A 24,168-nucleotide genomic window follows, 5' to 3' on the forward strand; every position below is an offset into this window, starting at 1 on the left:
GCTGCTTCCACAAACAGCGCCATTTTTTCTGCAGCGTTCTTCTGAGGCACCGCCTAAAGCAGTAGACCGGTGCCGTGTGTCATCAGCGCCACTCCTTTCTGCAAATGGTCCCCTTAGGCGACAAAAGGGGTTTACTTCAAAGTACTTTACTTTTGCCCGTGTGTCACGGGTATAACTGCCGTCGCATAGGGCACGTCGCACGGTATTGCCGCAACCATTGGTCTTCGTCCCCGTTTTATATGACAAAATGATGCCCGATTATAAAGACAAGCAAGCAAAAATGAACAGATGGGATATTATATTAGCGCCGACAGCTTCCGCCTTTTCCAGCCTCCTGCGCCGATCCCCGACAGCTACCGCCGCCTTCCACCTTTCGATGCCCCTAATACGCAGCACAGCCGATCACCGTCGCCTCGACGTCATCAATCTCGTTCGCCGCCTGCACGTCGCCCGTCGTCCCCTTCTCCTCTACGACGACGCCTGACCTCCCCGCTCAATTCTCATCTGGGAAACTAAGCAGTGCAGCTCTTAAAGGTGAAGCTGCATCCTCGATACCAACCTTAAATCCTCTTTTTGTACTGCCGACACGACGACATTTGATCGACGTAGACGTTGACGGCCTGACTGTTTCTGCACTTATTGACACCGGGGCGCATATTTCTGTGATGAGTGCCCGACTTCGTCGCCGCCTGAAGAAAGTTCTCACACCGGCTGCTTCTGGCATTATTCGTGTCGCCGACGGAAGAAGTCTTGCCATCATAGGAATGTGCACAGGACGCATCACAATTGCCGATCACCCCACATCTGTTCTCTTTGCAGTTATTGAGCAGTGCCCCAATGACCTGATTCTTGGATTGGATTTCTTGTCCACTCATGCCGCTCTCATCGACTGTGCAACCGGCGTTCTCCAACTGATTCTGAACTGTTGATTATGTTCGGCTGTCACCGCAAGCCACCACATTTGCGGCCTTAATGATATCATGTGCACCAGCTCTTCCTGATGGTGACTACATAGTGTCTCCATTAGTGGATGTGCTCTTGGCGCGAAGTGTTGCTGTGCCGCATACCATCGTGACTATCGTGGACAACTACGTTCAGCTTCCGCTTCTCAACTTTAGTAGTTCAACCCAAGTTCTCCCGCAAGGCATTTCGTTAGGCCATGTTTCCGCAATTGATGCATGTAACATCGTGGCATTAGACCCTGAAGACTGCTCGTCCCCTATTGCAGCCAGCCGGGCAAACGCACCTACCGATGAAGTCACGATGATGATTGCCCCTCATCTTCTGCCCTGTCAGGCTGCACAACTCCACCACGTTCTGACCACCTACCGAGATATTTTCGACATCGATGACCGCCCTTTAGGTCAAACGTCCGTCGTGCGTCATCAAATACATACCGGCGATGCTAGTCCTGTTAGACAGCGACCATATCGTGTTTCCCAGTCCGAACGCCAGGTCATACAACGAGAAGTCGAGAAGATGCTCTCTAAAGGAGTCATAGAGGCCTCTTCAAGTCCATGGGCGTCACCTGTTGTTTTAATCAAAAAGAAAGATGGCAGTTGGAGATTTTGCGTTGACTACCGTGCCTTGAACAAGATAACCTGGAAAGACGTATATCCGCTGCCCCGAATCGACGACGCCCTTGACTGACTTCATGGCGCGTGATACTTTTCATCTATAGATCTAAGTTCAGGCTATTGGCAAATTTTTGTCGACAACTTAGACCGCGGAAAAACTGCCTTTGTCACAGCGGACGGCCTTTATCAGTTCAAGGTTATGCCTTTTGGGCTGTGAAACGCCCCGGCAACGTTCGAACGCATGATGGACTCTCTCCTCCGTGGTTATAAATGGTCCATCTGCCTTTGCTACCTCGACGATGTGATTGTTTTTTCTCCAACATTTGAAAGCCACCTAACTCGCCTGTCCACCATTTCAGCCGTTTTTCGTCGAGCGGGACTCCAGCTGAACTCGAAAAAGTGCAATTTCGGCCGACGAGAAATCATGGTCTTTGTTTATCGTGTAAGTGCTGCTGGTGTCCAACCGGACCCTGACAAGATTAGCGCTGTCAAGAACTTTCCTCTTCCTTCTTCTACCAAAGATGTTCATTGTTTTGTGGGCTTATGCTCGTACTTTCGACGTTTTATACGCAATTTCACTACAATTGCACGACCACTCACTGATCTTCTGAAAAAGAATGCGCCCTTCTCGTGGGGCCAAGACCAAGCAGCTGCATTTTCCACGCTGATCCAGCTGCTCACTTCACCACCAATATTGGCTCACTTCGACCCGCCCGCGACGACTGAAGTTCGCACAGACGCCAGTGCTCACGGCATCGGCACCGTCCTCGCTCAACACGCAGAGGGGCCAAACGCGTGTTATTGCGTATGCCAGCCGCCTTCTCTCCACATTTGAGCGAAACTATTTGATAACGGAGCGCGAGTGTCTTGCGTTGGTCTGGGCTGTAGCGAAGTTTCGCCCCTACTTGTATGGCGGGGAGTTTTCACTTATTACGGACCACCACGCTCTGTGTTGGTTGTCGTCGCTCAAGGACCCAATTGGTCGCCTAGGTCGCTAGGCTCTACGTCTCCAGGAGTATAACTTCCACGTAATTTATAAGTCTGGCAGGTTACACCAAGATGCCGATTGTCTCTCGCGTTATCAGGTGGATCCTGCTAGCCTCGCCGTCCATGAGAGCGATTCTTGTGTGCTCGCCATATCTGATTTGAGTGACATCGGCACGGAGCAGCGCCGAGACGCAACCCTCAAGACGGTCATTGAGCGAGTATCTTCAGGACATTCCGACCCTTCGCTCCATCAATATGTCCTCCGCAACGAAATTCTGTACCACCGCAACATGAAGCCTGATGGCGCGGACGTTTTGTTGGTTATCCGCCGACACCTGCGTGCCACCATTCTTCAACATCTGCATGACGCTCCGACGGCAGGAAACCTAGGTTTTTAACGCACCTATCATCGCGTGCGGAAATGGTTCTTTTGGCCTGGCCTGTATAAATTTGTGCGCCGCTATGTCACTGCTGGTGAGCGCTGCCAGCGTCGCAAACATTCCTACTCTCCGTACGGCTGGCCTGCTCTAACCTATCGACATTCCCCCGGAACCATTCTTTCGCGTCGACCACGACTTTCTCGGACCTTTCCCAACGTCCGTGTCAGGCAACAAAGGGATCGCTGTCGCAACAGACTATGCGACCAGATATGCTATAAGTCGTGCCTTACCAAGTAGCTGCGCTACAGACGTTGTAGACTTTCTATTGAATGACGTCATTCTGCAGCATGGGGCTCCGCGCCAGCTTCTGACAGATCGTGGCCGCTGCTTCCTCGCAAAAGTTATCGACGAAATCTTCCGTAGCTGCTCTACCGAACATCACCTTACCACTGCCTACCATCCCCAGACCAACGGTCTCACAGAGCGCCTCAACCGAACTCTTACAGACATGTTGTCTATGTACGTCTCTGCTGATCACCGTGACTGGGACGCAATGCTCCCCTACGTTACGTTTGCGTACAATTCATCAAGGCATGAAACCGCCGGCTATTCTCCGTTCTTTCTTCTGTATGGCCGCAACCCTGCCTTGCCATTCGACACACTCCTTCCTTCTGATACTACCGAACCAATGGTGTATGCTCAGGACATTGCTTCTCGAGCCCGCGTCTCTCGCCAAATCACCCACACTAGGCTCACTGCTTCTCAGGCCACACAAAAAGTCCGCTATGATGACCGGCACCGCGACGTTGACTACCCTGCAGACTCTCTCGTCCTACTTTGGACTCCGCATCGACGTGAAGGCTTGTGCGAGAAGCTCCTTCCACGATACACCGGGCCCTACAAAGTTCTCCGTAAGGTCACTGACGTCGACTACCTCATCACTCCCGTTGAACCACTGATGTTGTCCATGTGTCGCGACTAAAACGCTACTACACTGCCAGTCCTGATTGACTTAGCGGCACCGTGACGGCGCTTCGTCCGCCGGGGGTGATGTTACGAGGCAGTGAGCATGGCTCCGCCCCGTCGTAGACACATCGATGGAGAAGAAGCGGATTCGGCACGCGAAATCCTAGCAACCCTGAAGTGTCACACCTACCTGTAAATATTGCAAATACACTCCTTTCTATCTTCCGTGTATTTGTAATCCCCGTAACAATATATATATATATATATATATATATATATATATATATATATATATATATATATATATATATATATATATTGTAGTGGAGCATACGCACCGACGCCTATGCGCCTTCGGAAGACAACGAAAAGCCCGTGCTCTGATGCGCGAGAACCTGTGCCGCCTTTGCCAGACTTGCTGTTCGCCCATTTTCCGTCGCGACCTCGTTGCGACTCCTCTGTTCGAATAAACATCATCACATTTGGTGGAGGCTGCTGAGATCCCTAAGCAGACCTGGAGCTCCACTCTCGCAAGTTGGCCGAAAGACCACCGTACAACATGACTGACGCAGTCGCCAACCAGCCTATCCCAGCACAGCCAGCACCATCGGCTGCCCCGTCGACCTGCCCCGGTGCTACGCGTCAGCGGGACCCACCAATCTTCAGCGGCAGTGGTGAACAAGACGTTGAAGACTGGCTCTCCTTGTACGAACGCGTGAGTGCCAGCAACAAATGGGACAACGACTCTAAGCTTGCCTATGTTGTCTTTTACTTGGATGACGTCGCCAAGCTATGGTTCACCAACCGCGAAACCACCATCGCCAGCTGGTCCACCTTTAAGACCCTCGTGACCGAAGCGTTCGGCCGACCAGAGGTCCACAAGCTCCGCGCTGACCAGCGTCTGCGCCACCGAGCCCAGCAACCTGGCGAGACCTTTACTAGCTATATTGAGGATGTGCTCGACCTCTGCAGGCGTGTTAACTCATCCATGCCTGAAGAAGAGAAAATTCGACATATTCTCAAAGGCATCGAGGATGGCGCATTCCAGATGTTGCTGGCGAAAAGCCCGACCACGGTGGCAGTCCTCGTAAGCCTGTGCCAGAGCTTCGATGAATTGCGTCGTCAGCGTCCCATCGCCCGACAGAGTGTCCCATCACCAGATTCGATCTCGGCCGTCACACTCGCAAATGGCAACGTTCACCAAGGAACTCTGTCGAACCAGATTAAAGACTTCATCAGGGAGGAAGTTGCCCGACAGCTCTTCTTGCTGCCGCATAGCGACGCGCCCATGACAAGCCTCCCTTCGAATATGCAGCAGGCCATACGCACTGAAATTTGCAATGCCCTCCCTACAGTTCCGGCCTCTTACCCATGCACTTCGGTGCCATCTGATCTCTCAACTGCTGGCTACGCACCAACTGCGCCGCCTTCACCTCTCAGCTACGCAGCTGTGGTCGCGCGGCCCCCACCGCATCCAGTCGCCTTATCGGCTCCACCTCCTCCGGCCTCGCCTCCAGTTTACAGGCCCCCACCTCGCTTTTTCCGTCCATCTAATGAGTGGCGCACCCGAGACAATCGTCCCATCTGCTTCGCGTGTGGCATCGCTGGACACATTGCACGCTTCTGCCGCCGCCGTCCCACACCTGCGCACGCATACTTCGGAGCTCCTACCTACGCTTCGCAGCAGACCACCACGTCTGCATATGAACAGAGGCACTCCGACTCGGATCGCCACCCATCGACTGCTCGTTTCCTATCACCTCGTCGCCGATCGCCATCGCCTATGCGTCGTCGACCACCTCCTGAGGAGGGAAACTAATCAGTGCAGTTCCGGAGGCAAGAACTGCACCTTGTGCGCAATTCCCAAGGCCTCCATTTTCGCCGCAAAATGTTGTTGATGTCGATGTTGAGGGAGTCACCACATTAGCGTTAATTGATACCGGGGCCGCCATTTCTGTGATGAACGCAAAATTTTGTAGGAAACTGAAGAAAGTGACCACATCTCTCAGTGGCTTGGTGCTGTCCACGGCTAGCGCGCAACGCATTCATCCCTCGGCTGTGTGTACGGCGCGCGTCGTCATCCGAGACGTTTTGTACGTCGTACAGTTTTTTGTTCTACCATCTTGCTCTCATGACCTTATCCTGGGTTGGGATTTCTTATCACGTCATGAAGCTGTCATCGACTGTTCCCGTGCCGAAGTGTCCCTTGTGCCAACATGTGAATTTCCACCACCCCACCGCTCTCCTCTGCTCTGCAAACTCATCGCTGATGACGACATTACCTTGCCTCCTGAAGCTTCGGTCCCTATTAGCCTTTCATGTGTGGCGCAACCTGACGGCACGGTGGTGTTTACGCCATCTCCGGTTTTTACTGAACGCAAGATCATCGTTCTCCCATTTGCTGTTCTTACAATTGCGTCTGGTTTAACCGTAATGCTGGTCACCAACCACTGCAACTACCCAATTGGCTTACTTCGTGGTGAAACGTTAGGATATGTGCAACCTGTCGACCATATCGATGATATTATTCTTCCCGACGAAACGCCATGTCACATTGCTGCAGTCACTCATGCGTCTGAGCCATCAAGTTCGTCAGCCTGCGACAATGCTATTGACGCAGACCTTCCACTCTCGCATCGCCACCAACTTGTTGCTCTCCTTAACAAGTTTCGTTCTTCTTTCGAATTTCAAGAACCTGCTTTGGGCCGCACCACGACTATCACTCATACTATTGACACCGGCTCACATTCGCCTCTGCGACAGCGTCCTTACCGCGTTTCCGCCGAAGAGCGCCGTGTCATTACGGAGCAAGTAGATGACATGCTTAAACGTGGAGTCATACAGCCTTCTCAAAGCGCTTGGTCATCACCTGTGGTTCTGGTCAAGAAAAAAGATGGCACCGTACGATTTTGCGTGGACTGTCGCCGCTTAAACAATATTACGAAAAAAGATGTCTACCCGCTACCACGAATAGACGATGCTCTTGACTGTTTACAAGGCGCCGAGTACTTTACATCTTTGGATCTGCGTTGTGGGTATTGGCAGGTGCCAATGGCTGAATGTGATCGCCCTAAAACAGCCTTTGTAACACCGGATGGCCTATATGAGTTCAAAGTCATGCCATTTGGGCTCTGCAACGCGCCTGCCACACTTGAACGCATGATCGACACCATCTTGCGTGCCCACAAGTGGAAAACCTGCTTATGTTACCTGGACGACATTGTAGTCTTTTCATCTGATTTCCCGACACATCTTGCTCGCCTCCACGAGATTCTGACGTGTCTAACTTCTGCAGGCCTACAACTTAACTCCAAGAAGTGTCACTTCGCAGCACGAAAACTAACCATTTGGGACATGTCATCACAAGAGACGGTGTTCTTCCGGCTCCCGATAAGCTTCGAGCTGTCGCTGACTTTCCGTTGCCCACATCACTGAAAGCTCTAAGAAGTTTCGTCGGTCTCTGCTCCTACTTTCGTCGCTTCGTGCGCAACTTCGCGTCCATCATCGCACCTCTCACGAGTCTGCTTTCCAACAGCAAAGGCATATCTGCATGGTCACCTGCATGTGACGACGCATTTCGCCAGCTGCGCCGCCTGCTGACCTCACCACCTATTCTTCGTCACTTCGACCCTGCTGCGGCCACAGAAGTTCACACCAATGCAAGTGGCATCGGTCTTGGTGCAGTTTTGGCACAACGGAAAGGCACCCAAGCTGAATACGTAGTCGCCTATGCAAGTCGCGCTCTCAAGAAGGCTGAATTGAATTACTCCGCGACAGAGAAGGAGTGTTTGGCCATAATCTGGGCATTGACGAAGTTTCACCCGTACCTTTACGGCCGTCCTTTCGACGTGGTCACAGACCACCACGCTCTATGTTGGCTGTCCACCTTGAAAGACCCGTCCGGACGCCTGGGGCGTTGGGCACTTCGATTGCAAGAATACGACATCCGTGTCATATATCGTTCCGGTCGCAAGCATGCGGATGCCGATGCACTTTCGCGATCGCCATTAACACCAGATGTGGCTTCTCTGTCTCCCTCTTTTACAACCTTGTCACTACTCGACACGACTGACATGATTTCGGAGCATCGTAAAGACCCATACCTTGCCTTGTTAGTCGACTACCTTACCGATCCGTCTGCTGTCCCTTCCACGAGAGCGCTACGCCGGCAAGCAGCCCACTTTTCCTTACGAGACAACATTATGTACCGCCGCAACTACATGCCTGGTGGTCGGAAGTGGCTCCTTGCTGTCCCAACTCATATGCGCTCTGACATCTGCATGAATTTCCATGCAGATTCCCAAAGTGCTCACGCAGGTGTCCTGAAAACCTACGAAAGGCTGCGCCAACGCTATTACTGGCGAGGAATGTATCGCTTTGTGCAGAAATACGTTCAGTTTTGCACCACTTGCCAACAGAACAAGACACCTCCGCGGCACCTTACTGGCATGTTACAGCCGCTCCCGTGCCCGGCTCGCCCATTAGAACGCCGCGTGGGTATAGACCTCTATGGCCCCCTTCCATATAGTAGCTCTGGAAACCGGTGGATTATTGTCGGAGTCGATCATCTGACACGCTACGCTGAGACTGCAGCTCTACCGGCAGCGACCGCCCACGAAGTTGCACTCTTCATTCTCCGCAGCTTCATTCTACGCCATGGTGCTCCGCGGGAATTACTCAGTGATAGGGGTCGAGTGTTCCTGTCGGAGGTCATCCAAGCTATCCTCGCTGAATGCAACATTATCCACCAGAAATCTACCGCATACCATCCACAGACAAATGGTCTTACTGAGTGGTTCAACCGCACACTTGGCGACATGCTGAGGATCTACACCTCCTCCGATCACACTAACTGGGACGCTGTATTGCCCTTTGTTACCTTCGCTTATAACACCGCGACGCAAGCGACTACCGGTTTTTCCCCGTTCTTTCTATTGTACGGCCACAAACCTTCCCACCCACTTGACACTATACTACCGTACCGCCCTGATGCATCTGAGTTCTCCCCGCTTTCGGAAGTCGCCAGATACGCTGAAGACTGCCGTCAGTTGGCTCGGTCTCTGACAAGTGAGGCTCAAGTTCTACAAAAGACTCGACACGACGACGCTCACCGCATAGCTCCTACATTTCGTGCTGGCTCCCTTGTGTGGCTTTGGGTGCCCCCGCACGTTACTGGCCTGTCTTCTAAACTTCTGGCCCGATACCATGGTCCCTACCGTCTCATTGACGCGACCTCCCCGGTGAATTACATCATCGAGCCATTAACACAATCACCAGATTTGCGCCGTCGAGGACGCGAGACCGTACACGTCGACCGTCTCAAGCCCTACTACGACCCCCTCATTGTGCCTACTCCCTGAGTAGCCAGGATGGCTACCCTTCACCCCGGGGGTATTGTAGTGGAGCATACGCACCAACGCGTATGCGCCTTCGGAAGACAACGGAAAGCCCGTGCTCTGATTGCGCGAGAACCTGTGCTGCCTTTGCCAGACTTGCTGTTCGCCCATTTTCCGTCGCGACTTCGTTGCGACTCCTCTGTTCGAATAAACATCATCACAATATATATATATATATATATATATATATATATATATATATATATATATATATATATATATATATATATATATATATATATATATATATATATATATATATATATATATATATATATATATATATATATATATATATATATATATATATATATATATATATATATATATATATATATATATATATATATATACCTGTAGCTTTTTTTAAAATCTACGGGTGACACTACTCGAATCTGGTTTCCGCAGAAATTATGACAGAGAAGCCCGTGAATCATTCCTCATCTATAAGTTCGACGCCGTTGCATCTGGTCTAAGTGAAAACGAAGCAAAACTTAGTTGCCTATCTGCGTAACCTGCATCACCCTGTCCTTCTGTTCTCTACCTTGCTCAGCAAGTTGCACTACATTGTCTGTATCGGCTGATTACGTAGCAGCTTTGTAACATTTTTTATATAGCTTTTTATGATTTTTGTTATTATTTTATTATTTTTCTTCTTTTTCTCTTTGCTATTACCGGTCGGACTACTCTTTATGTTATGTGCTTTATCTTTTATGCGTTTTATTTTTTAGTTGTAAACAACGTGCTTGCCACGTGCTCGCACATGGAAACGATATCTTTTCACTCGTGCATTAGGTGACCTTCAAATTGTGTGACTTGCATTTATATATGCCCATATATCGCCTTTCATGCCAGCTTTGATATTTTTATCTTATTGATATGCACATGTATATAAACAGCACTCGTGCCATAAACTGTATTCTGATGAAGGCCGGACCCGCGACCGAAACTTCAATAAAATCACTTCGTACGTGCGTCTTCTTCACTACGGATAATCTTACCCGGACCCAGCATCACTTTTGTTTTTGGTATACTGAAACAATGGCTCCGGAGCAGACCACGTCGAAGCACATTTACTGGAGGTACCCAAGATATGTACCATCTATGACTGTCGTAGGAGACTCGCAGACGAAGCACATTCATCAGTACTTCGATCCAGCGCTCGCCGAAACTCAAGCATTTGTGTCCCAGTGCGGCGCCTTAATCGCTGACGTGCCAGCAGCTCTATTAGATTTCGTGCCTCGGAACACCACTAGAATCGTCCAACACGTAGGTACCAACGACCTACTTCGAGCCTCAGCACGGAAAGCTTTCGACAGCTACTGTAAAGTTATCAACCATATTGCCAAGGAACGACCCGAAGTCACCATGATCTACGCCACCCTCATCCTACCAAGTACCAGAAACCGCCGACGATGGCACCCCAGTGAAACTTTCGTGCGTTGCTTCAACCGTGAAGCATGTTATTTTAACGCTCTGCTAAAGAATTTGTGTCGCCACTCTCGACTGGTATCTATCCTGGATCACGGCTTCGAATGGTTGCCTTCGCACCGCGTACTGGCCGCTGATGGCTTGCATTCTAACTTTGAAGGGTTCTCGCTCATGGCGAGCCATATTCGGCACATTTGTTACAAGCCATCCAGCGGAATGTCCCACTCCTGGTTGGACAGTGTGCCCAACGATCCACCTCAGCATCACGCAAGGAGGCCTACCGTTTGCGCAAGTTGTCTGACGCAGCACTGGTGACTGGCCAAACTTGAAGTAGTGCTTCCCCTCAAAAGCCACCATCCCCCCACGAGCGAGTGACGCAGGACTATCGCAACAAGGTTGCTTCAAAAAGTTGCCCGACAGACTCCGCTATGAGAGGTTCGTCAATTGGACCTTCGCATTCAGCAAAGGACCCTACAGGTCATTCAGCCAGAGGTCACCGCTACAAGCTTCGCAGCCATACTCAAGCCGTGTGACAAGGACCTGCCGATTGACTAAAGACTTTGCCACCCGGTAAAAACACTTTTTGCATCTGTTCAAAGGAATTTTCAGGGTAAGGAAGGTTAGAGAAAAACGTGTTCGCAACGACCTACATGTAAGGCAGAAATGTTGTAGGCCCGTGTACTCAGATTTGGGGGCACAATAAAGAACCCCAGGTAGTCAAATTTCCGGAGCCCTCCACTACAGCGTCTCTCATAATCAAGTGGTGGTTTTGGGACGTTAAACCCCACAAATCAATCAATCAATCAATCAACGACCTACATTTAGATACTTTGAACACCTACTTAACCGCGTCTGTTGCACCTAAGGGTCTACGTATTATTGTGAAACCAGCCCTATCTAACATGTCTCGGCAAAATATAGATAGGTGGGACAACATATTAAGAAGTGCTTCACTACAACTCGCCCAAGTTACCCTTGATCATTATCGATCTTCAAGCAAAAAAATCTTGCCCCAACAAAATTAAATTTCAGCAAATTCAAGCCTGTTGTCTAATGAATCCGCCGCACTAGAGGCATTCGCATCTAAAAAGCATCGTGAAATCTACGCATTGAAAGTCAAGAAAATGTCGCGTGACGGTGTTTGGTGCCCTAGCCTGAACAATGCATGCAATCACGTGCCTTTGCAAATGAATCCAGTACAAGCTTACCCGATACTTCTTTGTCAGCTTCCATTGACAAACATATCGTCAAGGAGCAGAACAATACAGTAAATAATTCGGACATTGTATTAACTGCTGAAGAGCGTAGTGTTCTGTGCCGCGGTCTCAATTTCTGTCCTGCCACAGGCGGACACAGTAAATTGAAATTACTGAAAGACTTGGATAATTTTGCCCGCAACTTACGCTTGCGCGAATTTTTTCATGACCGGCATAATACAAATGGTTCAACAAGCGCATTACCTTCTGGAAAACGTTGGGTACCTCCTTTTCAACGAGACAGATGCTTAGATATGTATATAGTAGCTGTACAACTAGACGTACTACAGTGTATCGAAAGCAAACGCCGTTTCGCCGTAACCTATCCACCAGTGAAATGAAAGCTCTAAATGCCTTGTCCTCTCGAAACGACATCGTCATCAAGCCTGTGGACAAAAGTGGGGCTGTTGTCGTAATGAACAAGTCTGATTACGAAGCAGAGGCCCAAAGACAGCTCGCAGACACGAGTTTTTACAAGCGTCTGGATCACGACCCCACTGAACAATTTAAATCTCTTGTCCAGAGTACTTTGCTAGAGCTTCTGGAAAACAAAAAGGTGCCTGACAATGCGATTCATACTGTCATTCCCCTAAGTCCTGTTCCCGGTAGTTTTTACCTTTTTCCTAAAACACACATGATAAACAACCCCGGCCGTCCCATTATTTCAGGTATAGGTACTGTCACAGAAAAATTGTCCAGCTATGTCGATTCTCTGATCAGTAGTATCCCAGCATCACTTCCGTCTTACGTAAGGGACACTACCGACTTTGTTTCTGGTATACTTGATCTGATTATTCCTCAAGGTTCTTTTTTGGTAACGCTAGACGTAGCGTCTTTATACACCAATATTCCGCATGTAGACGGAATAGCGGCAGTCGCCAGGTCCTATGAAGCAGCATCACCGGGTAAATTTATCGACAGCAACACATTAGCAGTATTGCTCAGGCTCATTTTAGAGCTAAGTAACTTTCAATTTGAAGGGCAGCACTATGTCCAAGTTAGCGGCACGTCAATGGGTACGCGTATCGGGCCCAACTACATGTGTACCAATATATTCATGGGCCAGATTGAAAGTGAATTTTTGCAAACCCGCGCGCTGAAACCTTTTTATTAAAAACGTTACATCGATGACATTTTCCTTATTTCGCCGCATGGTGAAGGGGAATTGCTTTCCTTCATATCTGACTTAAATGATGCCCATTCATCAATATCATTTTCTCACACCTATTCCACATCAACGCTTAGTTTTCTCAATATAAGCATTTCGGTTGTGAATGATAAGCTATCCACTGCTCTATACAGGAAGCCTACAGACCGACAACAGTATTTGCACTTTGACAGTAGCCACGTGAAACATTCCAAAGCTAGCATCTCTTACAGTCAGGCCTTACGCTTTAAAAGAATCTGCTCAGAGCAATCAGAGTTTAAAAAAAATAGCAGAACACTAAAGGATGCTCTAGTCACACAAAAATATCCGCCGAAATCATTTGATGACGCAATAAAACGTGCCGACATGCATGATCGTAGAACGCTGTTGTGCGCTGCTAAAAACTCGACTCCCTCACCGCGGACAAACTTAGTCCTTATCCATTCTGCGTCAGTTCCGCGTGTTTCGAATGTGCTGAGAAAGCACCACAATATTCTTATGAGAGCGAACGCTTAAGAACCATTTTCAGCGAACCACCTTAAGCATTGTATCGCAAAGCTAAAAATATTCGAGACATACACTCATCGTCATCATCGTCAAAAGCAGACAGTCCTGACACGATCGCGTGCCATCCTTGCCGAAAACCACGATGCAAAGTATGCCCCTACATGCGCACATGCCAACAAGTCACCAGTACTGGTTCCAACTTCTCCTTAAAAATCAAAGGCAATCTTGACTGCGATTCTAAGAACGTGACATACATGATAGAATGTGCTCAATGTGAAATACAGTACATTGGTCCAACAGGAGAGCCTTTTAGACTGCGTTTTAACAACCATAAATATCATGCTAACACCTTGCCCCACTTGCCCATTTCAAGACACGCGCACCTCCCTGATCACTCTTTTGAAAATCAACAGGTGACATTATTCGAATCTGGTTTCCACACAAATTATGAGAGAGAAGCCTGTGAATCATTCCCCATCTATAAGTTCGACGCCGTCGTATCTGGTCTAAATGAAAACGTAGGAAAACTTAGTTGCCTATCTGCGTAACCTGTATCACCCTGTCCTTCTGTTCTCTACCTTGCTCAGCAAGTCACAGTACATTGTCTGTATCGGTTGATTACGTAGAACCTTTGTAACGTCTCTTATATAGTTTTTTAATTTTTGTTATTATTTTATTATTTTTTCTTCTTTTTCCCTTTGCTATTACCGGTCGGACTACTCTTCATGTTACGTGCTTTATTTTTTATGCGTTCTATCTTTTACTTGTAAACAACGTGCTAACCACGTGCTCGCGCAAGGAAACGATACCTTTTTACTCGAGTATCAAGTGCCCATCGAATTGTGACTTGCATTTATGTATGCCCATATATATATATATATATATATATATATATATATATATATATATATATATATATATATATATATATATATATATATATATATATATTGCTAGTAACAACAAAACTGATGTCATTTAGAAGTACGCCTACGCTTTGTCTTCTTGCTATATGCCTGTGCGCAGATAAACTATGCAGAAAATAAACATTCCTGCTGCACCCTGGAAACCGCCGAATGACTCGCAAAACGGGGCTATATCTCTCCCTATGGTCGCACGTTTAGCTGTATAATATCGCATAAAATTTTGTGGAAGGCGATGACACACCGGGATTAAAGACATAAAGCGTCGTGTTCGCTGGCGTGCCACAGACGGTATCAATAAATTGCGCTACACAAAAATTTGTCGTTCAACGAACGCTATATGCCTTTGGAGATAATATAAATACTTTTTTCGAGCAAAAAGGCGCACGAAAGTTCTTACTTGCAAGGTCGAAAAATTTCGAGTGAAGAGGGTTGTATCTCCGCCCCTCTTCCAACTCTTGCGTAGACCAATGAATTAGGTAAATTGAAGAAGAATGGTTGTTTTGGCTAGTGGTTAAATTCTATTGAAATAAGAGTTACACACCAAGTAGGAAAGTGCTGAAAGAGAAGCGAACAGAAAGTGACGAACGGAAGGCAAAGAGAGACAACACGAGCGCTGACAAAGATACACATATCACGGAAGCATGCGGACAGCTTCTGAGGCTACTTTCGCAAGGGCAATACGAACAAAAATTCGCTACAAATATTTAATATATCCAATTATACGCTTACAGAAAAACAACAAATTCGAAATCAATAATCAAACACGTGCATCAATTACATCAGTATGTAAGCGGTCCCTGTTGCAGGTTGAAGATAAAATCAAGCAACGATGTCCCAGGCGCTGGTCGACAGCATTGCCAAAGGCCGACGACAACATGGTGACAGGCGTCACTTTCCCACCTGCATACAAGCGCCGCGGAGCCCGAAGTCTCAATAGCATCACTCCAGGCGGAGCTCTTGACGACGCCTGCAGAAGCGATGGTGTCGCTGCCGTAACCCATGCCGTAGACTTGAGACCACACGCATTAGGACTCATGGCAGGCGTACTGCGTCGTGTCCGTCGTCGGCGTCGACGAGCTCGAAATCCATGACGGTCTGGACAGCAGCGCTCGATAAAGGCGTGGAAAGCTTGAAATAAAGGTTACTGGTGTCGTCGACTTGATTGCTGACCATTCTTCGAATCTTGTGGCAATAGACTAGGGCGGGAGTGTGACCGGCGCTCCGAGTTCTGCCTAGGACAACGAACACTTGAGCGAGATTGAAGACGGAGCCTGCATCGCAACAGTGTGTGGACCACGGCAGCCAGCAATCCCGGTAGGACTGGAAAAACCAGCGGGTGAACGGGGCTCCAGAGACATGGTCAATTGCAGCAGCTTCGAACATCGTTGAAATGGTGCTGGTGTCACGTACGCGCCGCATCACGTCTCGTGCAAAGAAGAATGCAAGCTGGCAAAGCATAGCCAGCGCCTCCTCGTGAGCCAGCGCCTCGTGAGCGAACGTCTTCTTCGTCTTCTTCGTCCCCAGTCACAACCTGTTTGGCTTATGGAAGTTTGAAGACACTTTCTTTTTTTTATGTCTTCGTATATACTTACTTTTGTTGTTTAATTACATCAATATCTCGATGTTAATTCATCATAATTTTCTATTTTTAATACATGTATCATCTAGGGACTCTAAATGCCGTTGTATACATATACCATCTCCCCTTCCCCAACCGTGTCAAAAAATGCAAAGGCTCCATCGTTTAAGCTTCCTCTTTTCTCAGACCCCTTTAATTCTTTTTCTCTTTGGACTTCATTAGGGCACTCATTGCACGGACGTCGGCAGGGGCGTGCGATAGGGGTGTTGCAGAGTAATGGCAACCGACGTCGTTGTGCCGTCGACGCTCTTTTATTGCAGAGTCGAAGGCGGACAGCCGAGGAAGGAGGCGAGACGCCGGAGAGGAGCGTTAACCGCGGCGTCCGGCCAGCCGAAGTCCCTTTGCGTTCTAACCACCTCGCACTACGAGCCATACGCGCTCACCATCTTGTCGTCTGAGGACAGCTTACTGCGACTACAGTGGCTACCTTTCTAGCCTCTATATACCGCGACTGACACGGTGCTACAGGGAAACTTCCACATAACCCCCTAAGCTACACCAGCACCTGTCCCCCCCTCTGCACTTAAACCCTGTTTAAGCCTCCCACGTTCCCGCCGCGAAGCCCCTCCAAGACAATACCCTGCCTATGCCAATGTGCCCAAAATTGTTATCATGACTATTATCTGGTGATAATGTCTCGTGTGCTCGTGCGTAAATTATTATCACACTTGGAAAACAGTTTCCATAGCTGCAACTTATGTTCGCTCCTCATAGGGCGGTAGAGTAGCCGCTCCGATCTGAGGGCGAGTACCTGAGCTCTCTGGGCCGGAGATCAGTTTCGTGAATGGCTCGGCGCACTTTCGACCTGTGTGGCGGTCCCAGCATAGGGCAATATAATCGGCAGAAACCTACAGGTCTACGCGGAACAAGTCACAGCGAAAGATAGAAGAGTAGTATTTCTTGATCACTTTTAATCACTTTTTAGACAATCTACAATGATTACACTGGCGTGCAATCCACTACGTAAACCATAAATAATCATGATTTTCTTCAAGTGGGAAAGCGTGCACTATTCCATTAGTATTCGTCATGCTTCGGAGAAGAGTGGTACCCGCTACACACCTTTAAGACATTGTGTCTTAAACTTTGTTGAGGCTATGGCTGATGAAAATGAAGAATTACTAGTGAGCCTTTTGAAATAGGTTGCAAGCATTAAACGACCATTTCATTACGTAATTGATCAATCGATATTGTGTGACGACAGGCTGGCACTATACTTTTCTGAAACGATATATTAGACAACCGACATCAAGCCTGTATTGAGTTGGTTTGCTCTGGAATTTAAAGCATAGGAATGGCTCTGTGCCGACGAGGTCGGGTATTCAACAATAGAGAACGACAACGGATTACCATGTGACTTAATCATGATGACTACCTTGCACAGTATATGGCGCTCTTTATTGGCATAATTTTACTGTGACTCTGACAGGAGGCAAGCAGGAAAGTATTTTACAGACAGTATGTTAAGGCGTTCCTTCATTGTTAACAAGGGTAGAAGGCCTCCTTACCAAGAAGGAATTTGAAGGCATGATGTTCTTTACCAGTGCTTGACGAATGTGGTAGCGTTCGTTGTGTCACGTTTTGTTACATATTTTAAAATAATTTTTTTGTCCCCTTGTGTAAGATGTCCAACCGGAAATACCGAAAAAAATCAGGGATGGCCCTGTGGTTGTATTTAGGCTACTTGTACAAGTATGCTTGCAAGGTATCCACTACGTCACAAGTTAAAATATCTTTGTCAAGGCTACAACACTACAAAGTATCCTGTCAGCAACTCATCACCCATGCATTATAATCGGCGACTTCAACGCTCATCATAAAATCTGGGGAAATTTGAAGACCAAGGTTAAAGAGAGAAAGTTGATGTCCTTCGCCCCCAATAACAAAAACTCTTTGCTCAATGACGGTAGTCCAACGTTTCTGCGTGGTTCAAATTATAGCAGCTACCTTGACCTGGCCTTTGTGTCACGAGGCCTCATCAGGCATTCTGAGTGGTTTCTAGGCATAGAAACGCATGGAAGGGACCACATTCCCACTTACGTCAAAATTGAAGGATTGTCCCATGCTATGATACGGGTACGTGATAGCGTTCGAAGAGTGGACTAGTTGAAATTTCATTCTCACATGGAAGAGCAATGTCAAGCAAACAGATTCTTGACATAGAGGAGATAATCAAAAGCACAATACACGACACTACGTGTACTCTCACATGCTCTCCCAAAGTAACAGAAATTGACATCGAGTTAGAAGGACTTCGAGCAATCCGATGGCGTGCTGAACGAAGATACCTATGCACGGAGGCAGTGTAAGACTTACGGAGCGCTTGACGTATACAGAAGATGATTCAGCGCCGGATAGATAAATTCAAATCAACACGTTGGACTGCTTTTTGTGAGTCGCTTGACCCACGAAAACCTTTATCACAATTGTGGATGACTGTACAAGATCTCCGCACAAAACCCACTCAGTGGTCATCATTCAGGGCTCTCTCAATTTCTTAAGATAGACGCGACATTGACGTCTCAGAAGACTTCTGTGCCAGATTATATGGGCCACTTGCAATGGCCAATAGCCCATTGCTCTCGGCCAACTGTCCACAAACACTGGATTCCCGCATGAATATGCATGCCTTTTTCCATTGTTGAACTCAGTGCAGCACTAGCGTTGTGTAGACGCATGTCGGCACTAAGACCCGATAGAATTTCTCATTGGGCCCTGTGTCATCTGGGTGAACACGCGAGAATCCTGCTCCTGGAGTTGTACATCAAATCCTGGCAAGATGGGATGCTCCCGACAAGCTGGAAGACAAGTCCCCTAGTTTCACTTCTGAAGCCAGGCAAGTCACTGTTGGAGCTCTCATCCTATCGCCCAAATACATTGACCAGTTGTGTAGGCAAAGTTATGGAGATGACGGCTTTGGGTCGCCTGAAGTGGTACTTGGAGTGCAAGAGCATCTACCCAGATGCCATGGCAAGAGTTCGGCGTGGTCGATCCTCGATTGACCACGTAATCATACTTGTCACTTACGTCCAACAAGAGAAAGGCCGTAAGCGTCTCTGTGCATCTTTGTTCCTAGACGTCGAAGGGGCGTATGAAGCAGTTCTCACCGCTCTCGACGATGTAGGAGTAGGTAGTCGGATGTATCGCTGGATACGTAGTTAAAAGTCAATGCGATCTTTCTTTGTGAGCACTGAAGACGATCAAACCTCTCCACATTACAGCCACCGTGGCGTGCCCCAGGGTGGCATACTAAGCCCTGTGCTGTTCAAACTTACGCTAATCACTCTCACGGAGCATCTGCTAAGCACAGTCAGACTATCAATGTACGCAGATGATATATGCTTTTGGACATCGGCTGTAACACGCCTGCAGTGGCGAGCGAGAACTCAAAACGCTGCCACTGAAACATTACGTTGCCTCCGAAATCGAGCTTAGAAATTTCTCCAGAGAAATGCGCCCTCGTAGCTTTTTTACGCAAGCCTATGACTAAGTACACCATAAGCATCAATGGTCGAAGTGTCACATACGTTCAATCGCACAAGTTTTGGGGGGTCATAATTGACAGGAATCTATCATGGAGCGATAACGTTTCATACATGAAAAACAGTTAATAGAAATCTGTAATCTACTGAAGTTATATGCGGGAAAGACTTGGAGAAAGTCACTCAGTGCAATGCTAAAGCGGTACAGGATACTTTTTCTCAGTTTCCTGAGGTACAGCTTACCGGCATTGGCCAATGCATGCAAGACAAGCTTACGAACGTTACAGAGTGTTCAGTCCCAGGCACTCCGGATTCGCCTCGGCTTGGCAGGTAGTGCGTCGACAATGGCTACTAAAGCAATCACCAGTGACCATCACGGCACATATTAACGTTGAGACACTCCGGACACATATAAGGCCGCGTTCGTCATTTTTTCCAAACGGATTTGAGTGCACGGTAAAGAACCCCAAGTGGTCGAAATTTCCGGAGCCCTCCATTTCGGCATCTCTCATAATACGGTGGTTTGTGGACGTTAAACCCCACGTATCAATCAATCATTTTTCCAAAATATAACCACATATCGCGACTCTTTGCAAACATGCTTCACACCCGCCACCAGGCCTTCGACTTCTCCTTGGTGCCTGACTCAGGCTAACATCAAGCTAACTATAGCTTGCATCCAGAAAAAAAAACAGATATGTCGTCACCTGCTCTTAGGCAACTTGCTCTGCTCTTGTTATACAAGAAGTATCAAGGCTGTATACACATATACACCGACAGCTCTGTTTTACAGAAGAGTTCAACGGCATCATTTGTTATACCAATAAAAGACACCACAAGCAAATTCAAGACACCCCACTTTACGACATGAACGGGAGCAGAGCTCACAGCTCTACTTGCCGCATTGAAATTCATCAGCGATCAACAGCCACAAAAATGGACAATTTTCAGTGATCAAAGGCGGCACTGCAATCCCTTCTATCACCTTTACGTTATGGCCCGCACGAACAACTGGTATTCGAGATTGTCGAAAAGACTCACCATTTCTTTGAGAAAGGACATAAAATAGCCTTTTCATGGCTTCCAAGTCATTGTGGAATAATTGGCAATGAACGGGCCCATCGAGCTCCCCGTTCTGCCCGCACTAAAATTGATGAAATATCAATTCTGCTCTCCGGAACTGACGCTGCACGTAAACTCCGCATGCTTACTCGCAAGCCCACCATGTCATAATGGAACAAGTTATTTCACCCATGTACGATTATGTACATTAGACACAACTCTCAGTCTTCTAATTCCTCCGGCACTTCGCCGACGAGATGCTACTATGCTATGCAGATTATGGTTGGATGTCGCATTTACCAATGCGTATAGGCGTGCCGCATAGGAATGGCCGACACGGCTGCATACAACCATTGCGGCAGTGACGAAACAACTTGGCACATTCTGTGTGAATGCCCACAATACTGCTCGCGGAGACAGTCACTCTGCAATGAACTAGAAGAACTGGACAACCAGGCTCTTTCAGAAGAAAGAATTCCTTGCTACTGATATGACTTTATGTCGCAGATGAAGGCTGTTAAGGCGCTTGCGCTTCTTGCGTTCAACCGGTCTGTCCAAACGAATGTGATCAGAACGCCCTGAATGTGTGTGCTTGTGAATTTTTTTCTAATTTATTTTATATCTCTCTATCTCTATCCTCTTTCTGACACTTATTCCCCCAACCCTGTACGGGGTAGCAATCCAGTTCTTCTAGGTTAACCTCCCTGTCTCATCCTTTTATTTATTTATTTCTCTCTCTCTCTCTCTTCCGACAGAGCAACGACCTTCCGTAGATGTGAACTCCAATCGTTCCTCCAAAATGCTGGCATTGAGCATCATTTTACGTCAGCTTACCATCCACAAGCGAATGGTTTAACAGAAAGGTACGGCAAGACCCTACTGACTCGACTCGTTCCTTACTGCAGAAACCAGAAACCAAATGCAGCAGACTGGGACGATCCCCTGCAAGCAGCCGCGTACGCCATTAAAACGGCGTTCCAGGCTTCCATCAGAACTTCCCCTTACGAAGTTGTCTTCGGCTAGATTCCAAAACTAACGGCCGTCCAGAATTCGAACACCCCTTTAAATTTCGGTCGCACAACTTCACGACAGATCACTTGCCACGTCATACGGGCTAAGGCATGCAAGGCAGCAAGAAACGCACAAGAAAACCAGAAACCGTACTATGACCCCCGCCATCGACCAGCGCCACAGTACAACGTTGGAGATGAGGTGTGGATCCAGCGTTGCACACAATCCAGCAAGAAGCTTTACTCGAAATACGAGAGACTGTTCGTAATCACGAAAAGGCTGGGTGTGAATACGTGGCTTGAATAGGTTATACGGCTTGTGAAGTGAGATCGCACAAATGCAGGAAAAACAATTTTTCCGTGCACGTCTGACGTCTGAAAAAAAAAACAGAGAGAAATTCGACATAACTGTTATATCGCGTTTCACGCGCTCGCTTTCTTTTATAGTACGTACTTGTGGCCGAATGTGATGTCGAAGTTGAAGAAGAGAACTGCGTTGTGTGTTGAGGGCTTGCGACCGGTACAGAGCACATTAAGGACAGGCTACCCAACATGGGCGTTGTCTCTTGGTTCTCTCCGTCTCAGTAATTACAATTTATATATATATATATATATATATATATATATATATATATATATATATATGTCTTTAAGAAGTGCGTGTTAGTGTAATATGCACGTATGCCCTGACGAAGGCCGGTCCCCGGCCGTAACGTTGGCAATAAAGCATCGTTTTTCGTTTGCTCGTTCGCTTCTTCTGGTGACTTATAACTCGACCGGAATCCAGGAAGACTTTCAAGATATATATATATATATATATATATATATATATATATATATATATATATATATATATATATATATATATATATATATATATATATATATATATATATATATATATATATATATATATATATATATATATTCCATACAGCCAGGCTCACCGGTTTAAGCGAATCTGCTCCAGAGACGCTGACTTTGACACGAGCTCACAGAGGCTAAAACTTATGCTCGAGAAACAAAAATACCCCCCACATGTAATATAATGACGCTGTTCAAAAAGCGAGAAAACTAAAGCGCGAAGACTTACTTATGAAGCGACCACCACTAGAAGACCCACAACGAACAAACCTCTGCTTGACTTACAGCACAAACTTCCCCTATGTAAACAAAATCCTCAAACGACATTACAACATTCTGAAACAAAGTGAACGTCTGAAACGCGCATTATGCCCCGCCGCGGTGGTCTAGTGGCTAAGGTACTCGGCTGCTGACCCGCAGGGCACGGGTTCGAATCCCGGCTGCGGCGGCTGCATTTCCGATGGAGGCGGAAATGTTGTAGGCCCGTGCGCTCAGATTTGGGTGCACGTTAAAGAACCCCAGGTGGTCTATATTTCCGGAGCCCTCCACTACGGCGTCTCTCATAATCATATAGTGGTTTTGGGACGTTAAACCCCACATATCAATCAATCAAACGCGCATTACCATCAGCTCCAGGCGTCGTTTACCGACGACCACGTAACCTCAAAGACACCCTTGTCCCCTGTCAAATTACACATCACCCCCCAATAATTCATGCCGACCTTGTTTAAAGCCACGATGTCTAGTATGTAAGGCGATGCGAGAAACAGACAAAGCAACCACCACACAATCCAAGTTTTCGATTAACATAAGAGGAAACCTAACATGCGATTCCTCTAATGTGGTATACCTACTCGAATGCAACGTGTGTGGTATGCAGTATATCAGACAAACAGAAACACCATTTAGGATTCGCTTCAATAATCACAGAGCCCATGCGAAATCAGCCCCAAGCCTACCTCTATCAAAACATCTCAATCTTCCCGACCATGCATTCGACAACCTATCAGTAACGCTCTTAGAGACGGGATTTAAATCAAATCGAGAACGTGAACAGCGAGAGTCATACCTTATCCACCGATTTAACACCCTCGATAGAGGAATAAATAAGAATCCTGGTACACTTGCAGCAATTAAAGCATTAGAAAACCATAATGGCAATAATGAAAATAGTAACTGAGTTCACGGCACTGCAGCTGCGAAGGGCACTGGACAACCCAAAACAATTCCAAGTGTAACTACTCTTCCTAAGTGCAGCTGTCATCTGTTTTCTGTTTTAATTTACTACCCAATCAATTGTGCCATGCATGACATGCCCAACAGCAACCCTGTGCACAGCCGGGAGGCCCCCACTACACGAGTAATCCTGAATCGGGCAAGGAATTCGCATTGTGCCCGCTTACCAGCCTCTGCCGCAATACGGGGCACCCCTCTTTTTATGACGAAATGTTGACAGGGCGCCGAGTAGTTAAAGGCTTAGAACTTCCTAAAAAAGCTCTTTTTTGCCCCACACCGAACCGCCAGTGCCAGGAGGCGCC

General features: G+C 47.5%; 1 long non-coding RNA gene across 2 annotated transcripts in view; it reads left to right on the forward strand.

Moving 5' to 3' along the window:
• The window catches only part of LOC142775790 (uncharacterized), a 62,239-nt gene that overhangs the window by 36,424 nt on the left and 1,647 nt on the right, over positions 1–24,168 (forward strand). The window contains exon 2 of one of the 2 annotated variants that reach the window (XR_012887022.1): positions 15,380–15,730. The exons of the other annotated variant lie outside the window; for it this stretch is intronic. This is a non-coding gene — a long non-coding RNA (uncharacterized LOC142775790). Of the gene's footprint in view, positions 1–15,379; positions 15,731–24,168 lie in introns of those variants that run through there. 2 annotated transcript variants of the gene reach the window in all.

The sequence above is a fragment of the Rhipicephalus microplus genome, chromosome X, assembly GCF_043290135.1.
Source record: "Rhipicephalus microplus isolate Deutch F79 chromosome X, USDA_Rmic, whole genome shotgun sequence".
NCBI classification, from domain to species: Eukaryota; Metazoa; Arthropoda; class Arachnida; order Ixodida; family Ixodidae; genus Rhipicephalus; species Rhipicephalus microplus.